The sequence below is a fragment of the Hevea brasiliensis genome, chromosome 11 (genome assembly GCF_030052815.1).
Source record: "Hevea brasiliensis isolate MT/VB/25A 57/8 chromosome 11, ASM3005281v1, whole genome shotgun sequence".
NCBI lineage: Eukaryota > Viridiplantae > Streptophyta > Magnoliopsida > Malpighiales > Euphorbiaceae > Hevea > Hevea brasiliensis.
This window is the reverse complement of record NC_079503.1, coordinates 82,219,457-82,233,915: the sequence shown is the minus strand read 5'-3', so window position 1 is coordinate 82,233,915 and position 14,459 is coordinate 82,219,457. Positions and strand designations below refer to the sequence as shown.

Below are 14,459 nucleotides of genomic sequence, written 5' to 3'. Positions count from 1 at the left end.
TGTAAAATGAGTTTCCCTTTCTTATATAACCACACCTCTTTCGCAATCTAGTATATGAACATTGGAAAACAAATATAAAAAATAAAAATGTAAAGTTTGAACTTTGATTCAGATCATTATAAAATGTTTTCTCAGAGAAAGCGTATAAGAGAAGGTGAATTAGACAAGAATCAATTTTTTGGCTCTTGCATGAAGCCTTAATGAAAATCAAAATGCACTTAAGTGTGTGAGGTTAAGATGTGTTTAATTGTGCAAAAATAACTTAAATAAAGATATTATAAGCATTGAAGATGACTTAAGAGGGAAAATACTTTTAACACTTGAAATTAGGGATGAATAGAGGCAATTCAACACACACATATATAACAATAATATAACTCAATTTCAATGATATTTGAAGCTCACAACCCTTCAAGATTATGCAAGCAACTTAGCATAGCTCAAACATATCAATAAAATTAAAGTAATGTGCCAAAAAATAAAAAAGTGCGATTTCAAAGATTGAACATAGAGATGTATAGTGGTTCTACCTCTAATTCCTACATTCATTCATCAAATATCCTTTTTGAGCTTTTTCCTCCACCAAGTAACTCTAACCGCAAAAAAGGGGAACTTTAGTGTTCATGACGGATTTGTTAGTTGCATTTAAAGCTTGTCGCAAAGCCATATTATTAGTGTTGAATTTAGCAACGGAACTATAAATCCATTGCTAAAGGTCTTATTTTTTGTAACGTATTTTCAAGGGCAAGAGTTAAGCCAAATTGCATATGTAAGCTTTGTAGGATCGAGCACTAACCACTATACTATTAGCAAAGGCGCGACTTCAACTCCTTATGGCTTAGTAGCCCAAGCGCCATGGCTGCCCACTAGGTTATCTCTACCCAATGCCAACAATCCCCCCAAGCACCTGTCAGGGATTTGAATCCATAACCTTGGCTCTGATATTAATTGTATAATCCATAACTCGCCTCATAGGTCTTCGGGCATAGTGATTCTTGAGACGCCATGCCAAACTCCCTCTAGAAGTAAATGCTTTGTTGCAGACCCCGTTTTTGAAGAACGCATGTTACGTTAGTCGCCATTAACCTTGGAGATATCGAGCAGAATTTAACATCTACCCTAGTTTGCCTACCAAATAAAAATTCCCCAATTATTGAAGCTATAGAACCTATAAACCAGGAGAGGGTTTTCTAGGCCTTTGAGCCAGCCTAATTCAACAGAAGCTCTAAACACCCCTATGCTTGATCAAATTCTCAAGGCCAATTTAAAAATTAACGGGCTTCTTTAGGAAAAAAGAAAGCCCAGAACAATTAGGGACATTTGGGAGTCATATCCAAACTCAGCCCGCGTTTTAGCAAAAGCTGCTTTGGTTGTATCGATTGGTTGAAAGGCCTGAAAGAAAACGTTGTTCTATGCAGTAAGAGTGATATGCATACACTAGTGCAACCGTCTCCACTGTGGTATCATACTATCTTTGTTTTCTTGTGTAGGATTTCCAGCAGTTTGCTGCCCAATAGATTCTTTATGGCGTCCAAATTCTTCTGAAGAAACAAATTTTGGGATCAAGGTTGCCAAGTAATTTAATAAAAAAAAAAAACATTGAAGAGTATTTTTCATGATTAAAACTTGATGGGAACTTCTAGTGTTACATGGCTAAAATTAGGATCAATATTTTTGTTGTCTTAATTCTTCTTTTTCATTTATTTGGGGGACTCCAGACTTCATACTTCTCAAAATCAACTTTAATACCATGTTAAAATCATTGATTAATTTTTCTTTTCTTAATCACACATTTATTGTTAGAATCTCACAATTCAGAAGATCGTAGCATCGAAGTTTTAATGTCCTAAGAGCAAATGCCAGGAGATTTAGAAGATTCACACTTTTTGTGAAAATCTTCACATTATATATGTTAGTTTCTATCTAGGAGTTAAACTCTGTATCATTCTCCAGATGGCAAGGCCGTCTATAAACAAGGGAACGAACAGGATGCTATACTAATGATTTTAAGGTGCTGGTCATACCGTGAGAGAGGGGCTGCTGTGGCAGTCAGATGCTGACATGGCAGGAGACAGATGATGTGGCTGATAGGTTCTAACTTATATTAAAAAAAGTAATGGGAAAGAAGCTAAATAATGCCAAAGGAAAATTTTTTTTTTTTTTGGGTACATCATATATCCTCCATGTCGTTTTCCAATCTACAAAAGACTAATCCCTAATGCCTTCTCCAAGGAGAGAATCTGAGATTTCCGCTTAGAGCATAGTGAACCCTCTTAGAGCATAGTGAACCCTACCACTACACCCAATACTTGTTAGTTAATGCCAAAGGAACTTTAGTCCGCTTAAAAATATCGACGTATGGTGGTAAAAAAAAAGCATGGTGAATGAGTTTTAAGTTATAAATTAAAATTTCAAAGAATGATTTGCTTTAATGATAAGTGAAATTTATCTGTAATTTGTGAAATGGTTTGCAATCGTGAGGACCATGAAATAGTTAACAGAAGTTTTTTTTTTTTTTTTTCCCACCCAAACTGGAGCAGGCATTGCATTCAGGAAAATGAATTCAACACAATGAAACCATGATTCTTGAAGTATTACTATAATACTTACTAATATAATATATATATATATATATATATATATATATATATATATATATATATATATATATATATATATATATATAATCATATTTGGCCAGGAACTAATAGCTGATCACATGATAATTGATGCATACATTTTGCATAATCATTTAGGTTTAATTTCATAGCCATTTTATTTGATTATTAGTCACTTTTAGCTAATTTCATTAGTTATTTAGTTAGTTTTTCATAATTGTCAATTTTGGATTAATTTGCAAATTTTACTTTGTTTTGTAGGAAAAATGGTATTTTTGAAGGACTAAAAAGAAATTTTGCCATTGAGGAGTGATTTCTACAGCCAAAGATGTCAAAAACAAGTTTCAAAGTTGAAATATGCATTGGCCAAATTGCGCATAACTTGCCGCATAAGTTATGCAGATCTGCATAAGGAGAAGAAATACTGTTCCAATACCTGCCGAATTGTGCATAAGGAGAGTGCATAGCTTATGTAGATTCACGCATCTCTTATGCAATCTCACGGAATTGTGCATAACCTATGCTCTTGGTCATGCAGTTTCGCATAAGTGAGCCAGAAACCAGCCAAAAACTGCATAAGGGACTGCATGACTTATGCGATCCATATCTTGATCCCACAAAGATTTCATTAATGAGTGGCGTAAGATTCCTCGTAAAATCTCTCCTCAAACACACCATTTTAGGGCTCCATGTCAGAAAATGTTATAAATAGCCCCATTTCCCATTTTAGAAGGGAGGAAGAAAAAAGGAAGAAGAGGAAAGGAGCAGCGATGGTGAAGAGTCACAATCACCTCCCACACCATTTCCAACCAGATTTGGAGATTTTTTTCTTTTCTTACATTTTTTCTACATTTCTAGTGTTGAGCTTCTTGTTTCTTAGCTTAGATTAAAGCTTTATTTCCATATAAACTCAGAATATCTTGTAAATATTATGGATAGTGAGTAGTTTAGATAGATTCTGGAGTAAGGGATGTAATATTTGAGATATTTTGTGAATTTTGATTGGGTAATCTATATTTTGTGGTCTTAATGAGTTTTATTCATTTCTTGTGTGCTTAATGACATGCTTAATGTAGGATCCCATTAAGTGATGTTCTTAATCCATGGTTGAGGCAGCGAAAGGAGAAGGCCTTGTGATAGATAATCAAGGAATTTGACTTAATTAACTTAGATCTAGAAATAGACTAAGGATTAAGAGGATTTATAGATTAATTAAAGAACTTAATGGGTCTTAATTAACTCTAACTCCATGAAAGTAGGATTAGATTGATTAAGGCACTCTTTGTCCCACTCGAAAGGGTATTCAAAGGATTTAAGAATTAATCTCCTTAAAACCCGCAAGTTCCGCAAGATTGGATAACCAATTTAAAATCCCAAAATAGCTTGAATATGAAATCCCGAACTCTGGAATCGCCTTTTTATCATTGTCAATTTCTAATTGAATTTAATTACTTGCCATTTTAAATATTGTCATATTTGAATTTGCTTATTTTAATTTGATGCAAATTTAGTTAAATCATTACATAGTTGAATAGATTATTAATTTTGCACATATAGATTTCATACTCCAATACCCATCAATTTATTGCTTTAATTTTCAAAATAGTTCAATTTAGTCAACTTTTCATATCAAAAATTCAATCATTAACACAACTCCTCGTGGGAACGATATCTTTTCTATATTACTTGTACGACCCGTGCACTTGCGGTTGGGCCACATCAAGTTTTTAGCGCCGTTGCCGGGGAGTTGTTTGTTTAAGATTGAATTCTTGATTATTTTAGTTGTTTTTAGTTTTATCTTTGTTATCTTTTCATTTTGTGTTTGTTTGTTCTTTTTTCAGGTATTTTTAATATTTTATGAGAAGAGCTAGAAGCACAAGTGACACATCCTTATTGTTTAATCCTGAAATTGAGAAATTTTGTAAAGCCAATAAGAAAGAAACCAGAAGAAGAAAAGAAGCACGAAGAGCAGCTGAAATTGAAGCAGACATGGCTGATGAAAGAATCAGAATTGGTGGTAATGATGGAAATGATCGAAACAATGAAAATGTAGCCCAAGGTGAAGAGGTTATAAATGCTAATGTGCCTAGGGGAAGTATGATGGATCATGCTTTTCCTCGTTTTGATAACTTGAGAGAAAATATAGCAAGACCAAGAATTGATGCAAATAGCTACAAGATGGATTTTGGAGTTCTTCAAATGATTCAAAATTCCCAATTCGGGGGACATCCTTCCGAAAATCCACACACACATCTAAAGAAGTTTGCTATGATTTGTGATATACAAAAACAACCTGGAGTGTCTGATGATGCAGCAAGATTGAAGCTATTCCCATTCTCTTTGAAAGATAGAGCATTGGATTGGCTTGATTCTTTACCTCACAACTCCATTACAAATTGGGAGGAACTCACTGATGCATTTCTTGCACAATATTTTCCACCTGGAAAAACTCAAGAATTGAGGAATCAAATGACAGCTTTCAGACCAAGAGAAGATGAAACTCTCTATGAGTCATGGATGAGATGGAAGGAATTAGAGAGACAATGCCCACATCATGCCATTTCGAAATGGATGATAAACCAGAATTTTTACACCAATGTCACTCCTGCAATTAGAGGGATTATTGATGCTCAAACAGGAGGAGAATTTATTATGAAGCATGAAGATGAAGCTTATGAGCTATTGGAGAAAATTGCAAAGAATACTCATCTTTGGAGTAGTCCAAGAGGACCAGCTCCAACTCAGAAGAGGCAAGCTGCTGGAATGTATGACCTTGATCCATTCAATATGATTAATGCAAAGTTTGATGCACTTACAAATGTCTTAGCTAAGAAGATGGAAGATTTGAGTATGTTGGTTAGTTCATCATCATCATCTGGAAGTTCACAACAAGTGGCTTATGCAGAGGGAACTACCAACTGTGGAGTAGACTATGGAGAGCAAGCAGCATATGTTGGTAATTATGGAAACAAACAAATGGGGAATCCTTACTCTCAAACTTATAATCCAACTTGGAGGAATCATCCCAACTTTTCATGGGGAAATCAGCAAAGTCAAGTTCCAAATCAGAATTTTCAACCACAACAGCAACAAGGAATTCCATATCAGCAAAATAGGCAACCATTGCCTAATTTTCAGCAGAAAAATATAAATCCTCCACCAAAACAGCAAGAACAAAGTTCCACCACAGAAGCTATATTACAACAGATTCTTGCTAACCAAACTAAGCATGATGAGGAGATGAGAGAGATGAAAACAAGGCTAGAACAAATGCAAACACATAACAGAATGTTGGAAAATCAGATTGCACAACAAGCATCTTCCTCAGGTACTAAGTCTTTTGGAAAGCTTCCAAGTCAACCAGAAAACCCAAGAGAGCAGTGTCAAGCTATTACTTTAAGAAGTGGGAAGGTTGTAAATAATGAGAAGAGTGAAAATAGTGAGAAGAGAGAAAATGAGAAAGAAACTTATGAGAGTGAAAAATAAGAAAGTGAGAAAGAAAGTGCAGAAAAATGTAAAGAGAAAATTGAAGAGAAGGAAGAAAAGTATATACCTTTAGAGCCTTACAAGCCACAACTTCCCTTTCCACAAAGATTTCAAAAAGCCAAGCTTGATAAGCAATTTGGAAAGTTCTTAGAGGTTTTGAAGAAGCTATACATAAATGTGCCATTTATTGATGCTCTTTCACAAATGCCCTCTTATGCAAAATTCTTAAAAGAAATTCTCTCAAACAAAAGGAAACTTGAAGACCATGAAACTATAGCTTTGACAGAAGAATGTAGTGCTATCCTCCAAAGGAAACTTCCTCCAAAGCTCAAGGATCCAGGGAGTTTCTCAATTCCATGCCACATTGGGGAATCATGTTCTACAAAAGCTTTATGTGATTTAGGGGCTAGTGTTAGCCTTATGCCCCTCTCCATTTATGAGAAGCTCAATTTGGGAGATCTTAAGCCAACCCACATTTCTCTTCAGTTAGCTGACAGATCAATTAAGTATCCTGAAGGAATTTTGGAGAATGTGCCTCTAAAGGTTGGGAAGTTCTATATACCTGTTGACTTTGTCATCTTGGACATGGAAGAGGATTCTAATATTCCAATTATCTTGGGAAGACCCTTTCTAGCTACAGCAGGAGCATTGATTGATGTTAAGGGAGAAAAATTGACTCTTAGAGTTGGTGAAGATCAATTGGTTTTCAATATTAATAACACTATGAAGAAGCATCATTCTGAAGCTGATACTTGCTTGAGAGTTGATATCATTGATGAGCTGGTTGAAGAACACTTCAGAAAGAAATATCCGAAAGATCCACTTGAAAATTGCTTGGTTCATGGAGGAGGCATAGACTATGACAACCCTCATGTGGTAGCATATGCTCAACATTTAGAGGGAAGTCCACCATTTATTTCAGCTCCAGTTTTTCAACTCACACAAAAGGAAAAAGTCGAATCTAAGCAACCATCATTCAAGGAAGAAGATGCACCTAAGGTAGAACTTAAGCAACTTCCTTCTCAGCTCAGGTATGAATTTCTTGGCACTAATAACACTTATCCAGTAATTGTAAATGCAAATTTAAGTATCTTAGAGGTTGATAAGTTGTTAAGAGTGTTGAGGCAATTTAGAAAAGTTTTAGGATATACCATAGATGACATTAAGGGAATAAGCCCACACTTTTGCATGCATAGAATTATTTTGGAAGAAAATTGTAAGCCATCTATTGAACATCAGAGGAGGTTGAACCCAAATATGAAAGAAGTTGTTAAAAAAGAAATTTTGAAGTTGCTTGACGCAGGGATCATATATCCTATCTCAAACAGTACTTGGGTAAGCCCAGTACATGTTGTCCCAAAAAAGGGTGGAATGACAGTGGTCAAAAATGAAAATAATGAATTAATTCCCACAAGAACAGTGACTAGTTGGCGAATGTGCATAGATTACAGAAAATTAAATATAGCCACTAAAAAAGATCATTTTCCACTTCCCTTCATTGATCAACTGTTAAAAAGACTGGCTAGGCATTCTTATTTTTGCTATTTATATGGATACTCTGGTTTTTTTCAAATCCCTATCCATCCAAATGATCAAGAGAAAACTACTTTTACTTGTCCATATGGAACCTTTGCTTATAGGAGGATGCCATTTGGGTTGTGTAATGCACCACCCACTTTTCAAAGGTGCATGATGGCAATCTTCTCAGATTTCATTGAAGATATAATGGAGGTTTTTATGGATGATTTTTCTGTTTATGGATCTTCATTTGACATATGCTTGGCTAACCTTTCTAAAGTTTTGCAGCGATGTGCAAATACTGACCTTGTGTTAAACTGGGAAAAGTGTCATTTCATGGTTCAGGAAGGGATAGTGCTTGGACATTTGGTATCTAACAGAGGAATAGAGGTTGATAAAGCCAAGGTTAAAGTGATAGAGAAGATGGCTCCTCCTACCAATGTCAAGGGAATTTAAAGTTTTCTAGGACATGCCGGGCTCTACAGACGCTTTATTAAGGATTTTTCTAAAATAGCCAAACCTTTGTCTAATTTGTTAAGTCATGACACACCATTTGTATTTGACCAAGAGTGTTTGGATGCCTTTTGCAGGTTGAAACAAGCTCTTATCACTGCACCAATCATGCAACCACCTGATTGGAGCCTACCTTTTGAAATTATGTGTGATGCTAGCAACTATGCAATTGGAGCTGTTCTTGGTCAAAGAAAGGACAAAAAGGCTTATGCTATTTATTATGCTAGTAGAACACTGGATGAAGCCCAAACAAATTATGCAACAACTGAAAAGGAATTCTTAGCAATTGTCTTTGCATTAGAAAAGTTTAGACCTTACATTATTGACTCAAAGGTGGTTATATTTTCATATCATGCTGCCATCAGGTATTTACTCCGTAAAAAGGAGGCTAAACCTAGGCTCATTAGGTGGATTCTGATGCTACAAGAGTTTGATTTGGAGATTAGAGATAAGAAGGGAGCTGAAAATGTAGTTACAGATAATCTTAGTAGGCTGAAATTGGATGATGAAGAAATGGATGAAGTCCCTATTGATGAGTTTTTCTTGGATGAACAACTTTTCTCTCTTGTTGCTAAACTACCTTGGTATGCAGACTTGGTGAATTATCTATCTTGTGGAGTTTTACCTCCAGGAATGACATGGCAACAAAAGAAAAAGTTTTTGCATGAGGCAAAATTTTATAGATGGGATGATCCTTTACTCTTTAGGAGATGCTGTGATGGTTTAATAAGAAGATGTATTCCTGAAGAGGAGACACAGAGTATTATGCATCATTGCCATGCTTCTGATTTTGGAGGACATTTTGGAATCTCTAAAACAGCTAGTAAAATTTTGCAAGCTGGTTTCTTTTGGCCAAATCTTTTTAAGGATGTGAGGAAATTTGTGTTAGAATGTGATAAATGTCAAAGGAGTGGAAATTTGTCAAAAAGAGATCAAATGCCCCTAAATGATATTCTTGAAGTGGAATTATTCGGTCTGGGGAATAGATTTTATAAGGCCTGATGTGGCCCAACCGCAAGTGCACGGGTCGTACAAGTAATATAGAAAAGATATCGTTCCCACGAGGAGTTGTGTTAATGATTGAATTTTTTGATATAAAAGTTGACTAAATTGAACTAATTTTGAAATTAAAGCAATAAATTGATGGGTATTGGAGTATGAGATCTATATGTGCAAAATTAATAATCTATCCAACAATGTATTAATTAAACTAAAATTGCATCAAATTGAAATAAGCAAATTCAAATATGGCAAGATTTAAATTAGCAACTAATTAAATTCGATTAGAAATTGACAATGATAAAAAGGCGATTCCGGAGTTCGGGATTTCATATTCGAGCTATTTTGGATTTTAAATTGGTTATCCAATCTTGTGGAACTTACGGGTTTTAAGGAGATTAATTCTTAAATCCTTTGAATACCCTTTCGAGTGGGACAAAGAGTGCCTTAATCAATCTAATCCTACTTTCGTGGAGTTAGAGTTAATTAAGACACATTAAATTCCTTAATTAATCTATAAATCCTCTTAATCCTTAGTCTATTTCTAGATCTAAGTTAATTAAGTCCAATTCCTTGATTATCTATCACAAGGTTTTCTCCTTTCGGTGCCTCAACCATGGATTAAGAACATCACTTAATGGGATCCTACACTAAGCATGTCATTTAGCACACAAGAAATGAATAAAACTCATTAAGACCACAAAATATGGATTACCCAATCAAAATCCACAAAATATCTCAAATATTACAACCCTTACTCCAGAATCTAATTAAAACTACTCACTATCCATAATGTTTGCAAGATATTCTGAGTTTAAATGGAAATAAAGCTTTAATCTAAGCTAAGAAACAAAAAGTTCAACACTAGAAATGTAGGAAAAATGTAAAAAAAGAAAAAAATCTCCAAATCTAGTTGGAAATGGTGTGGAAAATGATTGTGACTCTTCAGCTGCTCCTGCTCCTTTTTTTCTTCTTCCTTTCTTTTTTTCCTCCCCTAAAATGGGAAATGAGGCTATTTATAGCATTTTCTGACATGAAGCCCTAAAATGGTGTGTTTGAGGAGAGATTTTCTGATGGAATCTTCTACTAGCTCATTAATGAAATCTATGTGGGACTGCATAAGTGGACTGCATAAGTCATGCAGTCCCTTATGCAAGTTTCGACTGGTTTTTGGTTCACTTATGCAAAACTGCATGACCAGGCACATAGGTTATGCACAATTCCGTGAGATTGCATAAGGGGGCGTGAATCTGCATAAGCTATGCACTCTCCTTATGCACAATTCGGCAGGTATTAGAACAGTGTTTCTTCTTCTTATGCAGATCTGCATAAGTTATGCGGCAAGTTATGCGCAATTTGGCCAATGCATATTTCAACTTTGAAACTTGTTTTTGACATCTTTGGCTGTAGAGATCACTCCTTAATGGCAAAATTTCTTTTTTAGTCTTTCCAAAACACCATTTTTCCTACAAAACAAAGTAAAAATTACAAGTTAATCCAAAATTGACAATTATGAAAAACTAACTAATTAACTAATAAAATTAGCTAAAAATGACTAATAATCAAATAAAATGGCTATGAAATTAAACCTAAATGATTATGCAAAATGTATGCGTCAGGGCCATTTCCTCCTTCATATGGTAATAAATACATTCTAGTTGGAGTTGACTATGTGTCAAAGTGGGTGGAAGCTATTGCAACCCCAACTAATGATGCTAAAGTGGTAGTGAAATTCTTGAAGAAATTTGTCTTGAGTAGATTTGGAGCTCCTAGGGCTGTAATTAGTGATGGAGGTTCCCATTTTTGTAATAAGCAATTCAAGAGCTTAATGAAGAAGTATGGTGTAGTGCGCAAGATAGCTACCCCATACCATCCTCAAACTTCAGGACAAGTTGAAATTTCTAACAGAGAACTCAAACATATCTTGGAGAAAACAGTAAGCAATTCTCGGAAAGATTGGTCTATCAAACTAGATGATGCTTTATGGGCATATAGGACTGCTTACAAAACCCCTATAGGAACTACTACCTTGAGGTTGGTGTATGGTAAGTCTTGTCATTTGCCTGTGGAGCTAGAGCATAGAGCATTTTGGGCCATTCAGACCTTGAATTTTGATCTCAAGCAAGCTGGTGAAAAAAGACTATTGCAACTTAATGAGCTTGAAGAATTGAGGATGGATGCCTATGAAAGTGCCCGTAGTTATAAAGAAAGAACTAAAGTTTGGCATGAAAAGCATCTTAGGAAAAAGGAATTTAAAGAAGGTGATTCATTTTTGTTGTTCAACTCAAGATTGAAATTGTTCCCTAGAAAACTTAAATCAAGGTGGACTGGTCCATATAGAGTTTCTAAGGTTTTCCCTTATGGAGCAATTGAAATTTGGAGTGAAAAATCTGGGAATTTTAAGGTCAATGGGCATAGATTGAAACATTACATAACTGGAGACCCAATAAAGGTAGCAAGCTGTTACAAGCTCTCCAATCCCTCACCTCTTTTCAGTGAAGTGCATGAAGGGTCAAGCTAAGGACCATAAATTAGCGCTCTTGGGAGGCATCCCAAGTTCTTTTATTTTGCTTTTGCTGATTTACTTTTATTTACATTGCTTTTGTTTTTACCTTAAATCTCCCCAAATTCAATTTTTGACATTGTTGAATCTTGTCCCTTGTAGATGTATTTCAATGGAGGAAGGTTGTTGAACTGCTAGGGAGTAACTCTTAATCTAATATTTTGTCCTTCAACTCTCCCAAAATTGATTGATTTTTGTTACATAACCTGTGCAGGTTTGCCTCCTGGTTTATGCAGAGAAAAAATGAAATTTGCAGCAAAGAAGGGTCTGCAGCACATGGCTTATGTTTCTTGGTGAGGTTGGGTATGTAACTTTTAAGTATTTGTGCTTATCATGTTAATATGATGGTAAGTGGGTCATTTTTGTAGTTTTGAGCTTATTTGGGTTGTGAGATTTAAGGTGGACATACTGCATTTTCTTGGCATAACTTGGGGAGTCCATTCTCATTTATGGATAGATGCAACTTTATGCAGATTTTATTGAGTCTTAATGTGCTAAATGTTGATTTGCAAAATTTGAATTGAAATGACATGATTCACAAATGCCTCTTATGCAGGATTCACTTCTACAAGCTTGTGTGATGCAATTTTGATGGATTTTGTATATATTGATGTGTTTTTGGTGACAATTTCTCATGATTTATGCTTCATAGAATTATATTTCTTCATTCTAGGGTATTTTTCACACTTGCAAATCATTTTCAATTGTAATCTCAATCTTGTTGAATTGTCCATAAGTAACTGCATAGCTTATGCAATCCTGCATAACCAAAATTCTTGCCATTTTTCATCTATGTTGCAAACTGCATAAGGCTGTGCATAGCTTATGCAATTCTGCATAACCATATTTTTGTCAAATTTCATATCTGCCGAAACTTGCATAAGTGTGTGCATGACTTATGCACTTTTGCATGACTTCAAATCCTGCATTTTCTCTTTCTGCCGAAATCTGCATAAGGAGAGTGCATAACTTATGCACTTTCGCATGACCACACTTTCCAAAAACCAAAACTTGCCGAGACTTGCATAAGGAGAGTGCATAACTTATGCACTTCCGCATAACCACCAACTCTGAATTCCAAAACTTGCCGAGACCTGCATAAGGAGAGTGCATAACTTATGCACTTCCGCATGACCACACTTTCCAAAAACCAAAACTTGCCGAGACCTGCATAAGGAGAGCGCATAGCTTATGCACTTCCGCATGACCTATTTCTCTGAAATCCAAAACAGGCTGAAACTTGCATAAGTTAACGCATAAGCTATGCACTCTTGCATAATCAGTTTTTCACACTGTTTATCTTCCACCGAAACCTGCATAAGAGAGTGCATAAGTTATGCACACTCATTTTCCCCTTATGCAGTTTTACACAAGTCCTGTTCAAATCAAAATTTTTTTCAGCAACCACTTTCCCACCTCCACTTCCCGTCTTTTCTGTTCACGCCTGTCCCTCCACGTCCATTTATTCCGGCATTACTTTTCCCCTTCTTCTCCACTCCTCTTTCCGCCGCCTTTGCCCTAACCTCCCTCTGCATCTTTTCCTTTCTCCCTCACCTCCTCCAGTCTCACCATCGATACCCCCATGGAATCGCCTCCTCATTCCCCTCAAACCTCCCCTCTCCAAGTCTCGCCCTTGGCAATGCGGCCTCCCAACCCCAATTCCCCTCCATAAGAAACCCCTCCACCACCTCCCACAGCCACTTATAAGAGAAAAATCAGGTCGAAATCCACCCGACCCATGGCTTCTGCACCTCCTCTCTCAAAACGCAAAGAACCACCCACCACTCCACTGTCAGAGCCTCCACCCAAAAACCCCAAAATTTTAGCCTCAACACAAGCCAAATCACCCTCTTCCAGCAAAAAGCAAATGTCAGCAGCATCACAGGTATCAAAACTACCTTGGCCCCTTCCTGATGCAGCTCACAAGGCAACCCTTAAGAGACTTAAGGAAAGGAGGGTGCAACCCACTAGGTACATTTCTGCAGATGCCCTCCAATCAGTTGGTTTATTTGATAATGTTGTTGCATACCTTAATGGTTTAGGTTGGATGGAATTTGTGCATAAGCAAGAAATAGTTTATCCAGCTTTAGTTTTGGAATTTATTTCCTCATTTTCTGCTACCTTGAAATTGCATGAGATAAATTACAAGCCAACTATGAAATTTCGATGTTTGGGGCAAAATAGAGAGTTATCATTGGACCAATTTCATAGCATTTTTGGATTTGCAATTGATGGACTATTCAGGGTACCATATACAGGGGTAGAAGTAGCAAACAAAGGTATTTGGAATGCTGCTCAATTTTGGAGGATTATCCCAAACCAACCTCAGACTTTTTCTGCTGGCAGATCCAAAACCTCTCAAATACTAGACCCTGCACCTAGATTTATCCATAGGATTATTGCTAGCACTATCTTGGGCAGAGGGACTAGTTCTAGTGCTGTTGGAAAATCTGAATTGTTCATGCTATGGTATGCTTTTCATAAAGTTAAAGTTTCTCCTGGTTACTTCTTTTGTGAGCATGTGTTACATATTGCCACCAAATCCATAAGTGACATTGTCTTGGGTGGGCTCATAACTGTTATAGCCAAGCATTTTGGTTTTAATCCGGAAGAGCATCCACTACCAGCACTTTCAGACACCCTATATTTTGATGCTACACACTTATCCAAAACTGGATTCAGCTTGCCACCTTCTGACACTGCACAACCAGCAGCAGACACAGAACCCACTGCACAACCAGAGGCACAATCTGTCCCACCAG

General features: G+C 36.3%; 1 non-coding gene across 1 annotated transcript; it reads right to left on the bottom strand.

Moving 5' to 3' along the window:
- Positions 1–5,072: 5,072 nt before the first annotated feature.
- LOC131170792 (small nucleolar RNA R71) lies at positions 5,073–5,179 on the bottom strand. The gene has a single exon (XR_009141558.1). It is a non-coding gene; the product is annotated as a small nucleolar RNA R71 (small nucleolar RNA).
- Positions 5,180–14,459: the final 9,280 nt, after the last annotated feature.